Source organism: Eleutherodactylus coqui, chromosome 8 (assembly GCF_035609145.1).
Source record: "Eleutherodactylus coqui strain aEleCoq1 chromosome 8, aEleCoq1.hap1, whole genome shotgun sequence".
Classification (NCBI taxonomy): Eukaryota; Metazoa; Chordata; class Amphibia; order Anura; family Eleutherodactylidae; genus Eleutherodactylus; species Eleutherodactylus coqui.
In genome coordinates, this window is record NC_089844.1 from 151933363 (window position 1) to 151959479 (window position 26117).

Sequence of the window (26117 nt, forward strand, 5' to 3'; positions counted from 1 at the left end):
AAAAGGGGCGGAGACGTCAAAAGGTAAAAGGGGGCGGGGCACCTGTAACTTTTCAGTTTGACATGACCTATGGACTCTATACTACTTGTCTTGTTTGTAGAGTGCATCACGTTATGTGTAATGGATGGTTACAGGACTGAAAGGGTTAATGCCTGGTATGTCCTTTCCTGTCTGGAAAATGTATTGCTTTGTGTGTATCATTTGTGAGCACGGGATTATGCCATTCCAGGAGAAGGAACGGTGGCATCACGAGTGATAATTGGACTGAAGGTAACTCCTGGTTACTACCCTTTGATCTCCCCCAGCAGTAACGAAGTCAAGTCCTGAGCTACCCTCTGGGGTGGAGATGGTAGAGCCCTGTGGCAAGGTTAACATCTCTGCCCCGCTGTCTCCTCGGCTGAGGCCCTTCTCCTCGGACGCTGCACATCCCTTTGTAAGTAGAAAGCAATGCCTCCTCAAAATATTGGAAATCCTCCCACTAAAAGAGGTGAAAGTGGAAACAAAGGGAATGCCATTAATTCTTTGTATCTATTCCTTTGGTTTGAGTAACCCACTCCAATCTCAAAAGTTTAGCCTTACTGAAGAAACCCAGAACCAATGACTTCAGGTATCCCCTCTCCAAAAATTTAGAGCACAATTATTCCGAATGTCAATCATCTCATCATTCACAATCCGTCTAACCCAAAGTCAGTGACTCTGAGGTAAGGAATCTAGAATACTGCGAAGATGACAGCTGATCAATAAGCTATTCCTATCTGTGGGTTTAACAAATAAATCAGTGGAGAGACTATCCCCATTGCAGGAAACTAAAACATCCAGAAGGTGGATGCTATTCTTACACCAAAGGAAAGGGTAAAAAGAATTGATTATTTCCACTTCCACCCCCCTTAATGGATATTTTGAGGAGGCATTGGTCTCATGTTGTAGCAATCTGTTGAGGGGTCACAAATTTACCCATCCCTTTACTGGTAGATCTTTCAGAACCAGGTGTAGGTATACGTGTACATCTTCATTTGTAGTCTATGTGATTACATGTGAAACCATGATGGAGGTTCACACCTGTATTGGCAAACATAAGAGCACTATTCGTACTGGAGCCATTGACTTACCGGTCCCCAGACACTTTATTAATGAGGGACATCCTGTCAATCAGTTGTGCTCTCGAGTCATTGACCCTGCGCCTTATTCTATTAGGGGGGCGATCCTGTAGGTATTCTTAAAAAGAAGGAGCTGAAATGGATTCTTCTTCTGGATGGTATGTCCCCTAAGGGGCTGAATACAGAATACATTGTACATCCGTATACATGACATACAGCTTTCCTTGATTGGCCTTTTCTGTGTATGTTTTTATTTATGGTTTTAATTATGTGTTTTTCTCTTTTCTTCAGCCATGTGTGATGAACGGCCTGAATTCCATGTGCATACCTATCTGATTGCCATATTGTCAGCGATGATGTGCGTTAACTTTCTCACTGAGCACCCAGAAATCGTATCTGGAGACCTAACATAACATAGTAACATAGTTCGTAAGGCTGAATGAAGACAATGTCCATCTAGTCCAGCCTGTCTATCCTCCTGTGTTGTTGATCCAGAGGAAGGCAAAAAACCCCAAGAGCAGAAGCCAATTAGCCCTTTTGGGGAAAAAATTTCTTCCCGACTCCCTAATGGCAATCAGACTGTTCCCTGGATCAACCCCTAATAGTTCCTACCTGCCTGTAAACCCGGATTGACAATTTACCTAAGATTTATAACCTATAATATCCTTCTGCTGCAGAAAGACATCAAGTCCCCTTTTAAACTCCTCTATGGATTTTGACATCACCACATCCTCAGGCAGAGAGTTCCACAGTCTAACTGCTCTTACAGTAAAGAACCCCCTTCTATGTTGGTGATAAATCCTACTTTCCTCTAATCGTAGCGGGTGTCCTTTTGTTACCGTCGTAGTCCTGGGTATAAACAGATCTTGGGAGAGATCCTTGTATTGTCCCCTCATGTACTTATACATGGTTATTTGGTCGCCTCTTAACCTTCTTTTTTCTAGAGCAAACAGTCCCAATTTGGATAGCCTCTCTGGGTATTCCAGTCCCGTCATTCCATGTATTAGTTTAGTTGCCCTTCTTTGAATCCCCTCCAGCACTGTAACATCTTTCCTGAGCACCGGTGTCCAGAATTGTACGCAGTATTCCATGTGGGGCCTGACAAGTGCCTTATATAGTGGAAGGATAATGTTCTCATCCCTCGCCCCTATACCTCTTTTAATGCACCCCAAGACTTTATTTGCCTTTGCAGCAGCTGACTGGCATTGATTGCTCCAGTTAAGTCTACAATCCACTAGTACCCCCAGGTCTTTTTCCATATCACTTTTCCCTAGCAGTACCCTATTTAGTGTATATTGGTGACATCCGTTCCTCCTGCCCATGTGCATAACCTTACCTTTATCAACACTGAACTTCATTTGCCATTTTTCTGCCCAAGACCCTCTTTGAGAATTTTGCACCTTTGTGCTGATGTATATAGACAATTTATAGGTCTTTTTGTGTCTTTCTCACTGTTGACCTAAATGTAGTGCTTCTTCCTGCAGCATTTATCTGGTTTTTGCACTAGTAATAATACACATTTGGGGCTTCAGACCCCTCTGGGGGTTTTCCTATGTGCGGCGCTTTTGCCTGAATGATCATAATCTGCTTTTCTATTAGCTGCAGTTATAGATGGATGGGATTCTGTTTACTCTTGTTGGTGTTCGTTTGGGACATTTTGTATCTCTGCGCGGTACCCATCTTTTTCCTTTAGAATCTACCAATAGTTGGTGAACACGTGGTGAGTCACATGTCCGTGTTTCGCTTAAACAAAATCTTTACCATTTTGTTACATTCTCTATTGATATTTTGCATTGGGACAAATATCATTGCGATCCATTTTGCGCACGTTGATGATGTTGGTCCGATCGTAACCTCGCGAGATTAAGTGATCTTTTCCCTCGATTGTGAAGTTAAAAGTCGGAGACGCTGTATGTTGTAGACGGCGCCACGATGGGTGTGCCCATCATGATGAAGGTTAGTCTCACAATGATGTAAGTGTATTGGCTCCTTAACTTGTGGGGTGGGCCTACATGACTGATACTAATACTTGTACTACTATATATATGTACATTTGAATGTAGCTTTATGCTTGATAAAGAGCTTCTGGACGAAATGTTGCTACTGTTTGATCTATGGAGGAATAACGATTTTTTTCTACTTTGCACGGGGTATGCTGTCATGTTTTCCTTCTGTTTGCTTCAAGATTGGACCCTGGATGTTGGTGACTTGTGCATCAATTGCCCCACTTGGTTAGTGCTCAGGATATGAGCTGGCACCGTGGTTATTTTTATGGGTATTATAATAATATTAGTGAAATCGTATTTACAGCAATTAGCCACTAATCATTTATGTAATGTACCTACCAACTGCAGTCGGTGGTGCTACCTAGTGGCACTTTCTTAGATATTCTGGTTTGTCATAACTCCCCTGACACCCAGTATTTGGGTCACATGTTTTGCCAACCCCCAATCCCAGCTACACCACAGCTCTGAGCCCCCCAAATGCAAAATTAGTAAATACACTCATTGTCAAAAACAATCCCTCCCCTAGAAGGAGTTGTCGGTCTTGAATGAAACCTTCTCTGTGTGATTTCAATGTTGATGAGTGAACACAATATCAGAGCAAAACAAAAATTTATTGCGGAAAATTGAACCCTTGAAGGGAGGATCTAGTACCCTGTTGTACCACCTCTAGCTTGGATACAAGATGTGATATAGACAGGCATGGAGGCTCTAGTACCCTGTTGTACTGCCTCTAGCTTGGATACAAGATGTGATACGGGGGGCGTTGAGGCTCTAGTACCCTGTTATACCACCTCTTGCTTGGATACAAGATGTGATACAGGCGGGCATGGAGACTCTAGTACCCTGTTGTACTGCCTCTAGCTTGGATACAAGATGTGATATAGACAGGCATGGAGGCTCTAGTACTCTGTTGTGCTGCCTCTAGCTTGGATGCAAGATATGATATGGGCAGGGATGGAGGCTCTAGTACCCTGTTGTATGACTTCTAGCTTGGATACAAGATGTGATATGGGTGGGCATGGAGGCTCTAGTACCCTGTTGTGCTGCCTCTAGCTTGGATACAAGATGTGATATAGACAGGCATGGAGGCTCTAGTACCCTGTTGTGCTGCCTCTAGCTTGGATACAAGATGTGATACGGGGGGCGTTGAGGCTCTAGTATCCTGTTATACCACCTCTTGCTTGGATACAAGATGTGATACGGGCGGGCATGGAGACTTTAGTAGTACCCTGTTGTACTGCCTCTAGCTTGGATACAAGATGTTATACGTCGGGCATGAAGGCCCAATCCCCTGTTCTACCACCACCTCTAGCTTGGATGCAAGATATGATATGGGCAGGGATGGAGGCTCTAGTACCCTGTTGTATCACTTCTAGCTTGGATACAAGATGTGATACGAGTGGGCATGGAGGCTCTAGTACCCTGTTGTACTACCTCTAGCTTGAATACAAGATGTGATACAGGCGGGCATGGAGGCTCTAGTACCCTGTTGTACTACCTCTAGCTTGGATACAAGATGTGATACGTGCAGGCATGGAGACTTTAGTAACCTGTGGTACCACCTCACCTTGGATGCAAGATGTGATACGGGTGGACATGGAGGCTCTAGTACCCTGTTGTACAGCCTCTAGCTTGGATACAAGAAGAGATACATGTGGGCATGGAGGCTCTAGTACCCTGTTGTACAGCCTCTAGCTTGGATACAAGAAGAAATACTTGTGGGCATGGAGGCTCTAGTACCCTGTTGTACCATCTCTAGTTTGGATACAAGATGTGATATGGGTGAGCATGGAGGCTCTAGTACCCTATTGTACCGCCTCTAGCTTGGATACAAGATGTGATACAAGTGAGAATAAAGGCTCTAGTACCCTGTTGTACTGCCTCTAGCTTGGATACAAGATGTGATACAGACAGGCGTGGAAGCTCTAGTACCCTGTCTGTCCCAACAACAGAGGTAACAGTGGGTGAGTCTCAAAGGCAGTATATATAATAGCCGCCCTGAGGCCAAATATCCTTCAACCAAACACAGGGAAATGGTTTGGACAGGGTTATAATGATGGCGCCAGCTGTTCTGGATGGTGGACAAGGAAACAGTTGGAGCTGCTTGTGCTTGTCAGATGATCAGACGATCCTCTCTACTGGTGGTCTTTCAGGGGCGTCCTGAGCCCCTTCACCTTGCGTGTCCTCACACATCCACTAGTCCCAACACCCCCTAACAGTACGGTCAGATGCTCCTCTCTACTGGTGGCCTGTAGGGGGCGTCCTGGGCCCAGACACATTGTGTGCCTCACACATCTACTGCTTCCAATACCGCCTAACAGTCTGGTCAGAACAGCCGGTGGGGGATAATTCGTCAATACAACCATCCAGCTTCTCACATACCAATAACGTGCCCCTCTCAGACTCTGGTAATAGGCTGAAATCTCTTCTCTGCTTCGGAGAGGTATCTAGTGGTCAACAAGCTCTATACAAGCAGAAGAATAGGTCACTACACACAAGGAGCCTCCGAGAGCCTTTTATAGGCCAAGGGGACCACTTTAATGGTCTCAGGTGGCAAGACTGTTCATCTAGTCCAGTGGTGATGAACCTATGGCAGCGCTGATCCCGGTGCACACTCTGACATCAGTGTGTGCAGCTGGGATCCTCTGCAGCATCCCATAGGGAGACCCCAGACACCTGACATACATGGGGAGCTGGGACGGTGAAGTGTTGGCTTGTCACGGCGGCACTTACCAAACTCCTTTTACTGAAGGGATTACATACAGCCAAGGCCAGAGTGTCACTGCAGACCACCAAAGACACCCCTAGGATAGGGAATGCCAATAATACAGGAGAATGGGGCTTGTAATGGTCACGGGTGATGCCACCATTCCTACACACTGAAATGATTCTCGGCGGAGAATAAATGCAGACACAGACAGTCTTTGAGTACCACAGGTCCCTAGAAATGGTTAGATCCTGGCAAACTTTACTTGAAGCTTGCAAACAAATAACACAAGGCAGTTCACTTATGGACTTCACAGTGCAGGTAAACAAGTTAGTCTTCAAAATGCATTACTTCCACACTGCTTTCTTTTTTAGTACCTCCACCCCGACGCGTGAGTGTGATAATTAAAGGCTGTACGTCTACGCGGTGATCCAGGCTCAAGACGGCTGCATAAGAAAATTAGTCAGTGCAGTAGTACCTCTGCACTGGCCTTGAAAAGAAGTAGTTACTTACAAATTGCTCTCTCTTTCTTTTGGGGGTTCACTCCACTCACATTCAAATCACAATCAGCACAGGATATCTCTCCTCTGCTTCCATGCTTCAGCACATGAGGGCTGAAGGTACCCCCATGTACCTGGACCTCCTGAACAACAACCTCCCTGAAGACATGGACTTCCTTTACCGCTCTCATTCATTCACATTTATAGCCTCTCTCATACCACGTCACATGACATAACCGATACCTTTACATGCAGACTTTGGATTTTAGCAGATATTAACCCTTCAAGCGCTGCAGCTGTGCAACACACATACTGGAAATAACAGGACAGCTTTGCACAGTGCATCAACACAAGACCAACATGTATGACGTTTATGGAGGGGAACGGGATGATGTACTGGGCCACTACACCTCCTCCCCTGAGTCCTCTCCTCCTTAGTCCCGCAGGAGAGGACGCGGAGGAAACGTTCCCGGCTCACACACTGACATCAGTGTGCACCCATCATCAGCAACAAGAAGAGGAGGAGCAGGGCTGCTGAAGGGGTTAATATTACTACTGAGGCTACTGAAGGGGTTAATATTACTACTGGGGCCACTGAGAGGGGTTAATATTACTACTGGGGCTGCTGAATGGGTTAATAAAACTACTGGGGCCACTGAGAGGGGTTAATATTACTACTGGGGCTGCTGAATGGGTTAATGGGGCTATTGTGGAGGTTAATATTACTACTGGGACTACTGTGGGAAATAATATTACTATTTCCATGGCAATTTCTGCATCAAAAAAACAGCCAACATCCGCACTATTGCTATGGATTTTGACTAGAAATCAATCACATATCCGCAGCTGATTTCAGACTATGTGGCTCCCCCTCTCACCTCCTTCGAAGGCTTCCCGTTGTCAGCACTCCACGGCTTCCAGTTCCCAGCGGCCTGGTCAGGTGCAGTGCCACTGGTTAGGTGAGGCCACTACAGGCCGCTGGGAACCAGAAGCCAGGGAGCGCTGACAGTGGGAAGCCTTCTGAGGACCTGGTGGGAGCGCTGCATAGTATGAAATTAGCTGCAGGTACGCAACTGATTTCCAGTCAAAACCCATACCATGGTACTCCAGTGGTCCAGCTAGGAAAAAAACACATGGCGTTCCCCCTCTATTTTGAAGAGGCCCTGTCGTTTTTATCATACATCATGATAATTTTGCTATAAATAAGTGGGTTTTGGGTCACAGTTTGGGCACTCGGTCTGTAAGGCCTAATTCCCACGGGCGGATTTCCGCAGCATATGACACGGCGTTGCCCCGCAGCTATTAGGTTCTATTGAACCTAATAGTGCAATGCTCACAGTGCGTAATTCCACCGTGGAGTTCTGCCCCATGAATTCACCCGCAATCACCCGCAGGTTCTATTTGCCGCGGGTATATGCGCAGACGACGTCCATTGCAGTCAATGGAAGCCATCCGTCATGCTATCTTCTGCTGTAGCACAGTGGTAGATAGCGTGAAACCGCTTCCCCGTCCACGTCATATGATAGGGCCGGCGCGTCATGTGACGCTGTGGGCATGTCACATGACACTGCCGGCGCGTCATGCGCTGTACTACACATGCGTGCCGGCACGGGATGCGGGACGTCGGGCAGCGTAATCCGGAGGTGAGTATGGGGTCTCTGGGGGGGTGCCATGACGGACTTTGCTGCAGAATTCCGCTTGCGGAGCCCGTCCCAGCCATGGGCACTAAGCCTAAAAGGTTTGCCATCACTGATCTAATCACACCCCAACTCTCTTCATTTACATATCTGCCTGAGATGTAACTGCATGCCAAGTTTTGCAACAAAACAACAACTTCTTCTAGAGGCCTCATTGTATATGATATAGGGCAGGCTCACACGAGTGCAATTTAATAGTGTATAATGGAAAAATGTATTTTTGTTAACCATTAAAAGGTATCATATCTACAAGATCACTTGGTTTCTCTTGCTGAGAACAATCACATTTTAGGGGCTCCTTCACACAGGCGCTGTGTCTTTCATGTTAAACTCCCTCCAACTTTTCTTCCCCTCTCCGCCCCCTTACCAGCTCAGGACAATGGGAGGGGGTGGGACAAGGCAGGAGCTAGTGTGTTAAACTCCCCCCCCCCCCCCCATGGCTCTTTCCAGCAAGGGGAGGGGAGGGGTTGGATTTTAGCAGAGCTAGTGTGCTAATCTCCTGCTCCCTCCCTTTGCAGGCAGCCGGCAAGGGGTGGAGAGGGGGAGGGAAGGGGAAGCTACGTTTATATGCAACGTCGCTAAGTGGGAAAGTGGGAAATCTAAAAATAAAAGACACATGGAAGAATGCGCAGGACGGCGTGCGTGAGATACTCTGCCATGCTCAGTCCATGAGCGGCGACAGTTCGACTTACACAATGGTAAAACGTTGCGTTATGCATGTAGCATTTGTCGCTCGCCACCATCATCTCTGCCCCCCATGCTGTACCACAATTGAATAAAAAGGCCTGTTTAGTGCTTCTGTTTTCCCCCGTTGGCCTGTTCTTCATGATTCAATTGACAGGAGTCATTGTCATCGGCATGCGGCCCCCCCGTGAAAATAAGGAAGTGTATCGGAGGTAAGTGGCATGGCGGCATGTGCCATCTTATACTCTGACCCTCAGTAAAGGTCAACCAATGCCCAGAACCTACTAGGACTTTACAAAAGCTTTAATTGGGTGTCATTTGTGTAAACGTAATTAAAAAGGGGTGGATTTGATTTGTCGGAGGCTCCACAGCTAGGCCGTAATGATGAGCCCTCAGTTTTTCACGAACACACATGTAATTTCCGAACATGCGGTTTAATCATGGTTAACCCTTTATAACGGTTTTCGTGAATGACGCCACCATAGGTATACATAGGTTTTACCTTTTGTCGTGTACTGGACCATAGGTCTATCTTCCTCGCCGATCTTCTTGCGTATTAAAGCTCACCTCCCCTTCCTGTAGAGCCTCCTCCTCCTCCACTCACGTAACATCCGTACACTTTACACGTAGGTTTTACCATAGCAGCGTAGGTCTTTCATATATCGGTGCTGCAGTCACTCACATTGCTGTCTATGCCTGAAGTACAAGGAACGAATGAACCTTATGGGATTTTGTAATGACCATACAATCGTCTTCTCGACCCAAGCACATCTCTTTTTAACATTCCTAGCCATCACTAATGTTGTACCGTTGATGTATAGACTTCTCTGGAATCTAATCACCCATTCATTGGCTACAAAAAGTTTATTCTTGGTCTTGGAACTTACAATAGATTATTCGTCATGGTTTTTGTAAGAACCATCTAAAGTCTATTTAGATGCACCCAAGATACAGATGCCACTGTGTAGGAGAAGGTAGGTGAATAGGACTGGAAACAGAAAAGAGAGCTCCACCTTGTTTCGAGACATGTCATAGAGCATTACAATGGCAGGTAACACACCAGTATATTCTTGGCATTAATTAGACAGTAGTCTCTAACCTGGGGCTCTTCAGCTGTTGTAAAAATGACAACTCCGAGTATGCCCTGAGAGCCGCAGGGCATGCTATGAGTTGAAGTGTGTCCATGACATGTGTCAAGATATGATGGAGCACTCCTTTACGCTTGCAATCCAGTCCCATTCTCCTACCTACTCCACTAATTGCCATACAAAGTGGCAGCTGTGTCTTCGGTCCTTCTGCAAATAAGACCCAATCTTAAAATAATGTACAATGACCATGAATGAGTCTACTAAAACTACAAGCCAAAAAAGGAACTTTTTTCGTAACGAATGAATGGATGAGCAGAGTCCAGTGAAGTCCGAGGACTGAAGATTGTGTGATCCCTGCAAGGTCTGAAAAGGTTCATTAGTTTATTGTAGCTAAGGAATAGACTTCAGTGGACTCAACTCATGGACCTGACAGCTGAAGACTCCCAGGGCATGCTGGGAGCTGTAGTTTTTGCACCGAGGAGCCACATGGTGGGGACCACTGAGTTAAAGCATACTGAGATCTTAGACAAATGGTGCCCACACCAAAAAATGAAGGATGCTGGAAGAAGGGGTAAGCACTCACTAAGATGTACCATACTGCCCCATCTCCAATGCTGTAGGTGATACATATCAATACTATGTTATATACAGTGTATAGAAGAATTGGAAAGCCTTAAGTAATCCGGCTCACGGTGTGCAGTTCAAGAACTTTTATTTAGAATAAGTGTTACAGATAAAAGTAATTTAAGAGAAAAAAGTAGGAAGAAATAAGAATACGGTCCTGGATACGTCTTACCGAAGATAGCAACAGATTCTGCTTCTTATCCCACGGCGGGAACCTCCTTACATATTGATTGGCCCATTACTGACCCCTCATTGATGACTTAATATAATTAATACATTCTTAGTCACATTGGATTGTTTCGGCTAGAGTTCGGTTGGCTTCACAGAGGACGACTATCACCTGAATAGTCACAGATGCAAATAATAGTCGTTCAGTGTAAACATGACCATAATTTGCTCACTGGTCGTTTCGTTTCAGCTCACCTAAAAATAGTCACTGGTTGATCAAAAGTCGTCTGGTGTAAAGCCATAGTCGGTCTTGTCTGAAAGACGTGAACAAATGTGCATGGAAATTCCCCTACAAACGGTATGTTGGCAAGCAACTAATGAACAATAAGCGCTCTGTGTACAGTCAGATGAACAATAGTTGTCTGTACGCTTCAGTGACTATGTGAATGATAGTAGCTCCATGTGAAGGTACATTTAGGACAGATTCACCTGGGTGTATTCACCTGTGCAAAATCTGTGCATGCAAAGAATAGAAACCATTGATTGCAATGGGTTTGCTTACAGATCCTTTTTTTACGTACACAGTGGAAAAAAACGCATCATGCTTTACTTTTGTGCGCGTTTGCTCACCAAAGGTCCCCATGGAAGTCTATGCAGGAGTGCGCAAATGTGCGCAATACTCAAGGAGATGAGAAATATGCAACACAATTCCGCAGGAAAAAGAAGGCATCTGGAACGCATTAGGGAAAATAGCCACTTAAATCAGGGCATGGTTGTGCCCTGTGCGCAAAAGTTACAGTAAAATCTTCCAATATGTACGTAAAAAAGATTTGTTTACGGCGTAAATACATTGCGCATTCCCCCATGGAAGCCGCCTTAGACACTGACTATGGTGGGTCAGACACAACCTGGAGTGCCGCACATAGTGAAAGAACATGTCTCCCAGAGCTGATACAATTGTTTCCATCAGGATTTCATGGAGGACATTCCTTGTTGCGGGCGCAGGACCTCGTTAACAGGTCATTCTAAAAGCAGAAGAATACAATTATACGCTCACAGTATATTGGCATTATTAGCAATAGCTTTATTGGTAATTGGTATTGATTATTTTATTTATCAAGAAGTTCATACGGGATGTTTGAAACAAGAAAACACGCAGGGCTCTCCGCAGAAATGTATTTGAAGCAGATGGAAATGTTTCTTCTATGATTTCTTCCTCACCTGGAAAATAGTAGTAACATCCACCAACCGGGTAATAGGCATCAGGACACGGCTGCCAGCCTTAGAATGAATTTACCTTAGAACCATAATGATGGTTTAGATATTCTATCTGTAACATAGTGTGACTTAAAAAAAGACACGTCCATCCAGTTCAGCCTGTCATCTTGTAATGTTGATCCAGAGGAAGGAAAAAAATAAACCCAATGAGGTAGAAGACAATTTTTTTCATTTTAGGGGTAAAAATTCCTTCCCGACTCCAATCTGGTAATCAGAATAATCCCCGGAACACCGACCCTTCTGAGTAATCAGTGATATAACATGTAATATTATTACAGTCCAGGTCCCTCTTGTACTCTATTAGTGAGTTCTCCATCACCACGCCCTCCGGCAGAGAGCTACATAGTCTCACTGCTCTTACAGTAAAGAACCCCCTTGTTATGTAGAAACCTTCTTGCCTCTAGACGTAGAGGGCGCCCCTTTGTTACAGTCCTGGGTATAAACATATGATGGGAGAGATCTCTGTATTGTCCCCTGATATATTTATACATAGTTATTAGGTCGCCCCTCAGCCGTTTTTTTTCTAAATTAAATAATCCCAATTTTGGTAACCTCTCTGGGTATTGTAGTCCGCCCATTCGATTCATTACTTTTGTTGCCGCCTTTGTACCAGCTCAAGCTCTGATATGTCCTTCTTGAGTACCGGTGCCCAAAACTTCCACAATATTCCATGTGCTACCCCACTAGTAACCCCTCCAATACTGCCCCCTGTGGTACCCCACTAGTAACCCCTTCAATACTGCCCCCTGCGGTACCCCACTAGTAACCCCTCCAATACTGCCCCCTATGGTACCCCACTAGTAACCCCTTCAATACTGCCCTCTGTGGTACCCCACTAGTAACCCCTCCAATACTGCCCCCTGTGGTACCCCACTAGTAACCCCTTCAATACTGCTCCCTGCGGTACCCCACTAGTAACCCCTCCAATACTGACCCCTGTGGTACCCCACTAGTAAACCCTCCAATACAGCCTCCTGTGCTACCCCACTAGTAACCCCTACCATACTGCCTCCTGTGCTACCCCACTAGTTACCACTCCACTACTGCCTCTTGTGCTACCCCACTAGTAACCCTTCCAATACTGCCCACTGTGCTACCCCACTAGTAACCCCTACCATACTGCCTCCTGTGCTACCCTACTAGTAACCCCTCTAATACAGCCCCCTGTGGTACCCCACTAGTAACCCCTCTAATACTGCCCCCTGTGGTACCCCACTAGTAACCCTTCCAATACTGCCCACTGTGCTACCCCACTAGTAACCCCTCCCATACTGCCTCCTGTGCTACCCCACTAGTAACCCCTCTAATACTGCCCCCTGTGGTACCCCACTAGTAACCCCTCTAATACTGCCCACTGTGCTACCCCACTAGTAACCCCTCCCATACTGCCTCCTGTGCTACCCCACTAGTAACCCTTCCAATACTGCCTCCTGTGGTACCCCACTAGTAACCCCTCTAATACTGCCCCCTGTGGTACCCCAGTAGTAACCCTTCCAAAACTGCCCCCTGTAGTATCCCACTAGTAAAGGTGACCCAAACAGAGTATGTACCATTTATAACCCCCCTCTGCTTTCTTTTGCTGAGACAGTTACTTTACCCACTTAGACACATTATTGCCCAGACCAGATCTCATATCGGTCTATCTCACTTTAATATATCTTTCTGACATCTATCTATATATTTGAGGCCCATAGCTATTTCTACATTTCCTTCATCCAGCTTGCAGTTCGATTTAGTCACTAGAGTTACCTGTCCCTCTTCATGTGACATACATTACCATTACAGTCAGTAGATCTCTGTATGTTCTCATTCTTCAGGAACCGCAGTGCACTGTTTAGGATAAAGCTTCCTCCTGGGGTTATATACGTGTACCATAACGCACTCCACGCAATGAACGCTGTGTCATCACCAGTAGGACATTGCTGTAATATTTTAGTGGTAATCATACTTGTGTAAGTCACAACTGCCTCTTCCTCTAAAACACACAAACTGATGAGGGTCTCAAATATTATATATAAAGGGGTCATACAGAGGTATTGATGGACCCCAGTGAGCCTCCTATTGACCGTATCTCGCATGATCTTGATCCCCGCCTCTTTTTTATATTGTCGTTTTTCTCTTTCACATTTAAAGGCTTCCCATGGATTGTCTAGACTGATGCATTGTAACAAATCCTGAACTTTGTGACCAACACTAGGCCAGGGCAAGTTAGATCATGCAACCAGAAGGTCCAAAAAAATTGAACGAGATTGAACCATAAATTAATTCTGTAATATATCCAGGCACTACGGTGGAGCCTCAGGTGTAGCAGTTGCAGTTCTGGAGAGTAGTTAGGAAAGAACCAGGAGTCAGCAACAGAAGGCCTCGGTTTGCAGTACAGCTGTATGAGGCAGGTAGCGTAGTCAGAAGGGAAGCCAGGAGTCAGCAACGGGAGGTCTCGGTTTGAATTACAGATGGATGAGGCAGGTAACGTAGTCAGAAGGGAAGCCAGGGATCAGCAACAAGAAGTCTCAGTTCGCAGTACAGATGGATGAGGTGGGTGCCGTAGTCAGAAGGGAAGCCAGAAGTCGGTATCAGGAGATCTTGTAGCAATAGCAAAGGAGCAGGCAGAAATAGAGCTTGACCAATACTGTGGAGCATAATAATGCAAGGAAGCAATGTCAGGGCCAGGCTTTTATAGGAAGCTAAAGCAGGGGCTGGATAGTAGGATCTGGAAACAAGGTCAAGGCATGGAGGGGAACTGTCTGAGGCTGGATGGCTGAATAGGAAGAGCCACTGACTAGAGCACAGGAGGTTGTGGGTTCAAGCCCTGACAAATTCTCTGCTGCAATAAATTTGTTCCCTATTATGTAGCTTGTTTCCTCCACTGTGTAAATCCCTGCAGTATATGGCACCCGGGATGATGCCATAATTGAACTGCTGTCATGGCGTACTACTGTTATTGTTCACTTGTTCCTGGCCACCGCTGTTATTCTGGTCCCCCACATCAGGCTCTGGTTGCTACCTGTAATATTTCCTTGCACTCTCTCCGCTGGCCATAGGGCTTTCTGGAAGGGCAAGCACATGCTCCCTAAACCTGTCCCCCTCCAATTCCCTATTTTAGGCATCCACACTCAGGTGGATGTATAAACAATTGGTCTTCTACTGCCCTGCTTGTAGTTGTTCTGGTTCTTGTATTGACTTTACCTTCTTTTGTACAGGATTTCTAAGATCACATGTGTCAAACTTAAGGCTGACAGGCTGAATCCGGCCTGTAACATTATTTTATGTGACCTGTGAGGTCCGGACGCAGAAGGACCAGCTCTACACTTTCCACAGAGGATGCAGCCAGTACTTGGCAGAGGTGGCAGCGCCAGCACAGGGAGTGGGTGCCATCTTGGATGCGGGTCTGGCATGCACCTCTTACAATTACAGTCTTGATACTGTCAAAGCTGATACTGGCATGGATATCAACCAACTCAAAGAAACAGTGCAAAACCGAAAAACATGGAGGACGCTCGCCTTTAGGGTCACTGATGGTCGTGAATAACTAATGTCTAACAACAACACAATTACAACCCTTCGAAGGCAACCATAATGCTGATGTAGCCCTCAGTGAAAATGAGTTTGACACCCTTGCCTTAGATCTTCTGCGGAAACTGGAAGGTGTCTTAATTAGTGAACAAGTGCCCTTAGTACCTGTAGATGTTGAAGCCTGGTATAGTAGTATGGAACATAACTAATTTATTATTCAGCTCCTGGATTTTGTCCTTTGCCACAACTTTATTCCGTTTGAGTCCAAGTTCTACCACCAGCTCAGGGGTACAGCAGTGGGGAGCCCGAGTGCCCTACTTATGCTAATTTGCTCCTAGGCTGCTGGGAGGACACAGTGTTTTTTGGTAATGAGAGTAGGTGGGTACCCTATATATTGTAGTGGGGTAGATATAAGACAAGAAATTTATTCTACAGGAAGGCTCAGAAAAAAGTTTTATAGCCTTTGTTGGCTTTTTGAACCATAATCACATGGAATTGCATTTTGCCTTTGATATTAGCAATACTCACTTACCTTTTTTGGATGGTATGATCAAAAATGTTGTGGAGGACTATGTACCAGTACTTATTAGAAGCCTACCTCCTATAACAATCTACTGAGATGGGAGAGCCATCATCTATCGAATCTCAAGAGAAGTATTCCTAAAAGGCAATGTTTTTGCATTACATGTAATTGTAGCTCTGTGATTGACTTTAAGAACCATGCAAGTAATCGTAGGGATCGGTTCCTTGAGAGGGATTATCCACAAACAGTTTTTACTAAGGCCTATGAACATATATTAGAAGTGGAAGAGATGTTCAGGATGGTCTTACTTGTCTTGTGGCTACTTTTGACTATAGATCTGAAATGTGTTTTGACATCCTTAAGAAACACTGGGAAATTCTGAGATGTGATCAGGATTTACAGGATGTTTTGCGCAACTACCAGACCATTACATTCAGAAACGGATGATCTATAAGAGACAGACTTTTCACAGTTTTTACCAGAAGAAAAGTGTACGAGGGACTTGGTTAGAGCGATGCCCTTTGGGTACGTTCAGATGTGGTGTTTGTATACAATGGTGGGTTATAGTAGGGACAACCGTCCTGGGCCCGAGACTCCAGGGCGCCCCCGGCCATCCAAACTGCTCCTATTATAATCCACTGCTTTCTAGTGTCCCCTTTAAATTGTGGCCTTACAGCTGCAGCCCGAGACAGATGCATAGGGAGCTACCTTTTTGCAGAGTCCTGACACTACCGCTACCTCATCAGGGCATTCTGTGGCAGGCGGAACTAATAATGTCCTGGCTGTTGTTTTGCGCCGGCTCTCCTCCGTCTTGCCCACTGCATCGCCATTTTTTCTGAGCATGGCAGTCAATGTATCCTGTCTTCTTGGCAGGAAGCTGACAGAAAACCAGAAGTAGGGGTGTTTGGGTAGCGGCTCTGTTCTGCTCCTCAGCTGGCGTCTTCTTCCCCTCTCCTCTGGTCTCATCACTTGTGGAGACCCCCTCCCCTGAGTGCTCCACAGGCGATATGGCAGGTATGTTATGCAGAATTTTGTGTGTGCCCTAGGGCACCTTCAGATGAGCGCGTTTTAGCGCCTTTTTATGGAAGGTGCACAAACACGCACATATATACGCAAATTTGAACATTAATTATTCAGTGTATTGGGAGGGGTATCATCTCTCCTTAAGGAGATCATCTAGAAGGTGTGTGCAGACACCTAGGAGGTGAGTGAGGCGTCTTGTAAAGATGCATTTATACACAAAGATGATCGCTCAAACGATGGCATTTGAGCGATCCTTTTGCATAATCTACTAATTAGTACTAATGACTATTAGTACCAATTAGTCACATGTGAGCTTCCGGGAGCTGAATTTATTCAGAGGACCACCCACTGTTCTCTGAATAAATTCTCTTTGCTCTGCCCTGCTGATTACAGCTGAGACAATGTAATCAGCTGTTAATCAGCGCTTCCCGGGCAGAACACAGCTTGCTGTCTGTCTTATCAGCTGTTCTGGAGAATGACGGTTTTCATGCTGAGCTGAAATCCATGGTTCAGCAGAAAACTGAAAGATGGGCACATTTACACGCAACGATTATTGCTCAAAAAACGGCTTTTGAGCAAATTTTGAGGGATAATCATTGTGTTTAAATGGGCCTTTAGGCCATGCATGCTCTTCTGGGAAATATATGCAAATAAGGAAGATAAAACAATACCTCTGCAGCGCCACCTATTGGAAGGCACATTCCTTCAAATCAATGTCCGACCCTTTGAACACAGAAAATGATTGAATGGTGAACGATAATGATTTCACTTATCGTTCATTTTATGCAAACATAAAAATCATTGCTGGCTCATTCGCTAGGCTTTTGGTTTGAACAGCGTTCATTCAGTCGTTCTCATTCACCAGTGATAAAGCATTCATGTTAGGAGTTATGTGATAATCTGAGCTCTGCTTTTGGGGCATCCGTATTTCAGACAGGGAACATGAGCGTCTCTTTCATCTGCTGGGAAAACATTAGTCATGTGTCTGGTTTGCAATATTAAATAAACATACACACCGCTGGGGTTCAAAAGGAACCCGTCACGCCCTATAAACTCCACAAACAAAGTTATGAAGTTGATAGGACAGAAGCCGAGAAGTTTGGTTACTCTTTTCTTTACTCTGTGTGCACTCCATTGTTCTCTATGAAGGTGCGCTGCACTGACTGAAGAGTCATGCTGACAGACCGGGCGCCGTAAGATGTCCGACAGGGTATTCTTACTGTATATTACTGGCCGCTCTATTGTCAGGGGCCTCTCCAGCATGTCCCATACCGCAGTACTGGCTCAAGCCAGCAGATGGCGCCATTGTGAAATGGCAGAAAGAGAAAGTCCCCTAGGAAACCCTGAATCCAAAATTGGATTGCAAAGGGTTAAAGCACAGAAACGGGGCGCTGGGTAAGTATAAAAAATACACAAAGAAAAGGGATCCATAAAACTTCATAATGTATGGTGCCCACACAGATACCTGCAGGGAGACCAGCAGAAGATGGAAATGTTTGGTCTAGGCTTTTCAAGCCACTATCCCTTACCCATATATAGATGTCTTTTATGTATTTGATGTACTATAAGCTTGAAAAAGGCAACCTGAAGTTGTCGAAACGCGTTGTATAAATAAATCAACCATACGGACCAGCGGGCCTACGGCTGATCCTTCAGTGTTCCGAAGCGCAGGGATTTTTTCTATTTGCAAGTTGTATTCATCCCGTAGTGGGCTGCATCCCCCAGGACGACTCTCCAGGAATCTGGATTTGGAACCAGAGGTGGATGGTAGGAGATCGTGGATACTAGGTGTTGGTGGATTCTCCTTCCAGAGAAATCCACCGAGCACCAGGTGAGTGCATATTTATTCATTCACTTCTGAATGAGGCACTGACAAATGTATTTGTTTGTTACCCATGACCTTGTGAGGCATATAACAAGAGGAGGTATATATGTCTGAAACTAAATGCACCCCCTACATGACAAAAATCACATGTTCTCCAAATAGTAATTGTTTAAAACATAACAAAATTTGCTCACAAACACAAAATAAACATAAAAAGTCTGAAAAGAAATTCTAATATGAAGAATCAAATCACTACGATGATTGAAACCATTTGGAAAGGTAGTATTCAAAGGGGTTATACCAGAATAGCAACTTATTGTTATTGTTAACTTGCTGATCGGTGGGGGTCTCATCGCTGAGACCCCTGCTGATCTCGAGAATGGAGGTTCTGTAGTGTACAGAAGTTAATGTGTGAAAGTTTCTGGATGTTTTCTGAATGATCTAGATAGTCTTGCGCCGATGTGTATTGTCAACGTGGTCATGTGAGTGAATTTGGTGTGTATTGCATAGCTGCAGCATAGAATGGGTTACAGTCTGGGTCATGTCTGGAAATGTATCTATTTGTTTGTCATGTGACCTTGTTTAATATATGTGGATGGAAGCTGCATGAGTGAGCTTTTATGCTTTTGGAGTTTTGGATGCTGAGCAGAAGGAGCCAAACACTGGTGTTGGCCTGCACGCAGACAGCTTTAGTCTGAGTGCAAGAAGAAATGGAGGAGGCTGAACGGATAGACCATTTGTGCCATGAACCCCCTTCTTCTTCCCCATGTGGAGTGTGTAAAATGTGAAGAGGTGCAAGCAGTACGAGTTTCCCGCCGTGCAGTCTGGAGTGCAAGTCTTCATATTCTGTGAGAGTGGTCTGGTAGAAAGTTGTCAAGGTTGTTCAAAAAAAGGTGTCCAGGACCAGAGAACCACAGATCCGCTGGCCTCTGTAAGTCACTCTGTTCTCCCGTGTTTTCTTCCCTGTCACATCACGTGTTCTTCTGCACTGCCTGTCCTGCCAGTGGATGTAAAAGTGAACTGTATCGTTGAAGTGCTACAAGTTATTTCTCAGTAAACGGCTTCACCGACCGTTCCCGATTTGGCCTTTAAACTTCACCCCGTGTGTGTGAACTCTTATTTCTTACACCGAGAGATCACCACGGAGGAAGGAACATTGGCGTCACCCGTAACAAAAGGAAAAGAGGACTAAGGTAAACCAGTTCCCCGGTTACCTTTTCATTTGAATAGCCTGCCCTTAGCCCGTTGGACGTGTCCCTGGTCACCCTCTGGGTGGGAGACAGTAGTGCCACCGTGACAAGGCCCATATCAATCCCTGCTGTCTCCTAGGCTGGGGCCCGCTCCTCAGAAGCTGCATTTCCCTGTCCCCCGTCCTCCTCACTGCAGGGTTACTGCACACCCCGTAGTGAGGGGGAGATTGAATGGAGTGCCGATTGTGCAAGCATAATTGGGACTGCGGCACCTGCTTGGCTGTTTCTGTGTGGACGCTGTATATTATGAGGTTTTTTAATCCTATTGAATAGAGTATGAATGTTTTCTGTAATTATTTTACTAGATCCTTGCTCTTTTCATGGGGGTCACCAGTATTCTTAATGTCAGTGGTGTTCCCACTGTATTATGGATATTCTAGAATACCCCTTTAACCCCTTGAGTGGCACGCCCGGAAAATTTTCCGGGACGAGCTCCACTGCTCATAGCGATACTGCCCGGAAGATTTCCGGGCTATGTATCACTATGGGAGCTGCAGAGCACAATGCCACAAGCTGTGACAGTGTGCTCTGCCTGCACAGACCCACTGAGAACAAAGCAAGGGCTTTGAAAAACCAGCAGAAGATTTTGCCGGCATGTCGGCAATGTCCTGCTTTGTTTACAAGTTGCCATAGAGACCATCGGCTTGTCAGAAGCAAGCCGATGGTCTCTGTGGCAGGGAGAGCTGGTTGTTAGCTGTCAGAGGACAGCTAGGTACTAGCTCTTACAGCAGAGATCAGAGAAAACCTCCGATCTCTGCTGTGTTAACCCTTTACATGCTGCAGTCTATGTGACTGCAGCATGTAAAGGGCTGTCACTGCAGCATGTAAAGGGCTGTCACCATCGGACCCCTGGAATGTGATCAGGGGTCCTAATGGGTCCCTGTGGAAGTCCCCTAAAGGGACAAAAAAAAAAAAAAGTAAAAAAAATTATTAAAAAAATAAAAAAAACACTTGTCTCCCTTTACTTTGTAAAAAAATCAAAAATACAATCACATGTGGTATCCGTGTGCATCGTAATGACCCAGAGAAGGAAGTTAATACATTATTTAACCCCTTAATGACATGGCCCCTTTTTTTCTTTTTTCCCCATTTCTTTTTTTCCTCCCCCCTGTTTAAAAAATCACAACTTGTCCCGCAAAAAACAAGCCCTCATATGGCCATGTCAATGGAAAAATGAAAAAGTTATGGCTCTTGAGACGCAACTGCAAAACTAGTTGAAATTCAATGATTAGACCATTTTAAAAAACCTGCCCTGGTGGGCACGACAGGGTGGTAGGAAACCTGCCACTCAAGGGGTTAATACTCATCACTTCTCATCCCTTTTTGCTCCTGCAGTTGATAACATGTATAGGGAGTTCCTAATAAGGTGCAGGATCCTAGGTGCATAAATTATAAAGTGTGCTTTTTGGAGATGAGCGAGCGTACTCGCTAAGGCAAACTACTTGAGCGAGTAGTGCCTTATGCGAGTACCTGCCTGCTCGTCTCTAAAGATTCGGGTGCCGGCGGGGAAGAGCGGTGAGTTGCGGGGAGAGAGTGAGAGAGAGACTCCCCCCGTTCCTCCCCGCTCTCCCCCGCCGCTCCCCGGCACCCGAATCTTTTGAGACAAGTGGGCAAGTACTCGCATAAGGCACTACTCTCTCGAGTAGTTTGCCTTAGCGAGTACGCTCGCTCACTCGCTCATCTCTAGTGCTTTTACATGGAGCCATTTTTTCTTTGCACAATTGACTGAGTTCGCCTGTTTATAGAGGCAGTCAAATCATTTGCTTGCAGATCGTTCAGTCGTTTTACTGTACCAGTGAATGTGAGCGACTAAACGATGGCTGTTTACACGCAACAATGTGGGAACACCCAAGCAACGATTTCCATGTCTGCATAAGCTGAACGACGAACGAGAATTCCCGTTCATCGGCCAATTGTCGGCCATGTTTACATGGAACGATTACCATTGAAATTTGCATGATCCAACAAGAATGAATTCATTCAATGTAAAAGGGCCCAACGTCTCAGGCTCAGTAGATGAGGGAATGTTCATATTCTAATCTTGTCGCTCTTCATCTATACAAAGATTTTCAGTTCTTGGGAAATCATTGCGAATGTTGTTAAACAAGAAATGAGAAGGAACTGGCGGTTTCTTTACTCATTGCTAATGCAGAAGTCTGCTGTTTCATATATTTCCACTATTCTCTATCGAAAAGACACATCTCACTGCTTAGGTTATACTGCTGTCAGGGGTCCAGGCATATCTGGGGCAAAAACAGTTACTTGTGAACTGCACCTACTGCCTACCCTGCAAGGTGCAAACTTGGTTCCCAATATGGTACCAGACAAGTGCCAATGCAAAGCTTAAGATTAGTATTAGCACAGGCCTTATAGCTTGGAGATGGGGGTTGTATGGGGTCCTCTTGTATGGGGTGCTGTAATGACCCTATAGTATGAAGCAAGAGTTTAGCTAAAGGTTCATGGGCCCGTGGGCAAAAGTTTATCTTGGAGCCCCCTAACTTCTCCTATCCCCTTAAGGTAGAACAAAACGTGAAGCTCCAGGACCCCAATGCAAAACCTGTTACAGGTCCCCCAATTATAATGCTCCCTATATGGAGAAGAGAGGCCTTATGGGACCCCTAAGGCTCCTGGGCCCGGGTGCAACCACATCCTTTGCATTTTCTGTAGTTACGCCAGTAGTATGAAGCGTGGAAGCATCGAACTGCATAAGGAGAATGATAGGGACTGAATGTGGAGGATGTTGGGAGTGGTGGCTTCCTGTGCCTGGGTATTTTTCAGGAGCTGGATTGGTGGACTTGGAAGTGGGCTGGGAGTGGGCTTTGAACCTAACAAAAGCCCTGCTCAGAGTACACTTCTCTTCTTACCTCAAGCAAGGAGCAGGGAGACAAGAAACGCATAATTTCTGCTTGGCACAATGGCAGATGACCAACTGCAACAGATGGCCCCGCGGGTGGCAGCAGAAGGGACAGCATGGATCCAGGATTTTCTAAGCTCATCCAGGCTGCAATAGCTGGCAACAGTCAGGGAAGAACTGGCGGAAGCAGTGGCATCGCGAGGTAGGCCGCAGAAGCAGATCCACCACCCTCCCAACTAAGCCCTGCTCTGAAGTGCAGCCTGGCCGTCTTGACAAGTCGATGCCACATCCCAGTATCCAGACGAGGCTAAGTGGGGTGCTGTTACCCACTCCTTCCGCGTCACCAGAGGTACTTTCACCCACTCCTCCCCCATCGCGGGCGATTGTCCAGTAATCATCGCGGAAGTCTTCTCCTTCGGTCTGGATGGTCACTCACCACAGAAAAAAAAATTGCATGCTGTATCTTCTTCACTACAGGCGAACATGCGTGGCGGCGAAAATTCAGGGAATACAGAGCATGAGCTTGCATCTTGCAGGCGCAGGCATACATCACCCAATTCGGATGGGAGTTTCGCTGCTAAGCGGCTGCCTGCATCTGCTGGGGAGGATCTCAGTTCCCTTGAGAACACACAGGAGGAGCCTGGCACGTGCTCTATCCAGGGTATTACTGTTCTCCGCTCATCAGGGGCTTACCTCTTAACCGGTGCATAGGGTACTTATCCAATCAATTGGGGGTCATTGCAGTTTCTGGTACACAGAGGCAGCAGCCTGCGTTACAGAGGCAAAGGCCTGGAGGGCAATTTCCTGATCACGTACACATCTATATACAGTCCGCATTCGCGGATTCTTTGGCTGCTCTTCCCCTGCAGGGTTGACAGGTCCACGAGGAGATGCACATGCAATAGTGTGCGAGGGCAGCAGCAGGATCAAGGGGACAGGCATAGAGATGGTACTAGGCACCGTGCTTTTCAAATGTCAGTGGAGGTCGCTCTTGTCAAGTTGGGACATCCATTAGGGGAACAATCACAAGGTCGTCGATCTTCATTATCCTCCCATTCTTTGTTGTTATCTGGGTTGCTCCCGTAGACTGTAGCTGGATGCCACGCTATGTTCCAGCAGATGGAGCTAGGGAACGTAGAGTAATAATGCTGCAGAAGGTGAGACAGCTCGCCATAAGCCCCTTAGTGGTTCCGCCCAGTGGAGGGCCGTCTGTAAGAACGGCCGAGCCCAATGTTCAGGAGGTCACCTCAGAAGTCGTGAAGACACCTTTACAAGGTAGGACCACCTGTCTTGAAGCTTGGTTGCACTCAGGAACGGAGGCGGGGGGAGGATTTTTCTCCCTCCTCAGAGAATTTGCAGAGAGTAGGTGAGACAAGAAAGATGCATATGAGAGATTAGAGTGTAAACTCTTGAGAACATGGATTGATGTCAGTGATCAGAATTTCTGTGGAATGCTGCAGAGTATGTTGGTGCCATATAAGCACCAGGAAATGAAAACTCAGAAATGACAATCTGGGTGATCTGATACTAGGGGCTGCTGATAAGTCTTTGACTTTACCCAGAAAGAAACGAGATAGGAAGATGAAACTTTACATTTATTCCACATCCTCTCCACTGATGCCAACACACTTCTTACATCGGTATTCCAAGTTCTGTAAGCCTTGCAAAAAGAAGGATTTCGGTTGTGCCTCAAACCAGTCATCCATAGCAGCCATGGCATCAGAAATGGTGTGAAATTTGGTACCCTTGAGGTGTTTCTTCAGGTTTGGAAACAGATGATAGTCAAGGGAGCTAGATCTGGTGAATAAGGTGGGTGGTCAACCAGCTGGAAGCCTAGCTCCACCAGTTTTGCCGTGGTCACTTGCGCAGTGTGAGCGGAGGCCTTGTCTTACAGGAACAAGATTCCTTTGGACAGCTTGCCGCGCCTTTTGGCCTTCAGAGCTGCCTTCATTTGGTCCAAAAGTTCAATGTAATATCTTGCATTGATGGTGGAACCATTTTGAAGGTAGTCCACTAGCAGCACGCCCTCCTTATCCCAGAACACAGACACCATCACCTTAGTGCCTGAACTTCTTTGGGCGAGGAGAACCACTGTGCCTCCACTGTTCTGACTGCTCCTTGGTTTCAGGGTCATACAAATAAATCCAGGTCTCAGCCATAGTGACCAGTCGATCCAGGAAGTTTTTATCAGTCCGGAAACGCTGACAAATGGACCGGGAAGTTTTCACTTGATGCTTTTCTGATCTGTTGTCAAACATTTGGGGACCCCCTTTGCAGATGACTTCTTCATGTTCAAATGTTCCTGGATAATGACACAAACACGTTCACCAGAAACCCCCATGATGTCCGCTATTCCTGCAGCTGAAATCGTCTGATTCTCCAGTATGAGGTTGTGCACGGCATCGACGATCTCCAGAAAAACAACCTCTCTTGGTGGTCCAGGACGTTCCTCATCATTGGTGCTGAAGTGGCCCGTTCTAAACTTGGCATCCCAGTTCTTAACTGTAGAATATGAAGGGCATTGATCCCCCAATGTCTGCCACATATCACCATGAATATCCTTCGTGGACCTTCTTTGCAGAAACAAGAATGTTATCACTCCTCTGCTCTCATTGGCTGTGAATATCGCCTTAGACTCCACCATTTTGTTTTCCCGCGTGCCTAGATCACTGCTGCCATAAGCTACAAACACAACATTTTGAAAACATATATTAGACACATAAGGCTTTCATGTGATGTAACATTCGTTACCATAGAAACAAAAAAAGAACACAACGCCAAAGACTTATCAGCACCCCAGCATCAGGTAAAGTGGGTGTGGCTTAATTGAAGGGGTTTTCCAGGCAAATACTAATGATCAGCTGAGGAACCTGGTCGATCAGCTGATCGGGCACCCACTGTTAGTGCCCCAATACACAGGGGTCAGAGCAGAAGCTCTTTCTTTGACCCCTCTCTAGCTTCAGGCACTTGTAACTGCAGGCTGGGGTCTCAGTTCAGTAGAAGAGGGGCCTGCAGTTACAAGTGCCACTGGGGTCAGAGGAGCAGTTTCCGCTGTAACTCCTGCGTATTGCACAGTGGGCACTCAATCAGCTGAACGTCTATGCTGTTTTATGTTTATAATTTCCAGCCGGTGCATGTCGTCTTGACTATAGTACCACGTTGTATTGGTGAACTGGTTCATACACTCAGTGATTTCGTTGGGGCTAAGGAATTTCTCTATAAAATCTCTCAATTTTTTGATTCCGCTCTATCTCCACTCTCTCCATTTTCAGGAGATATT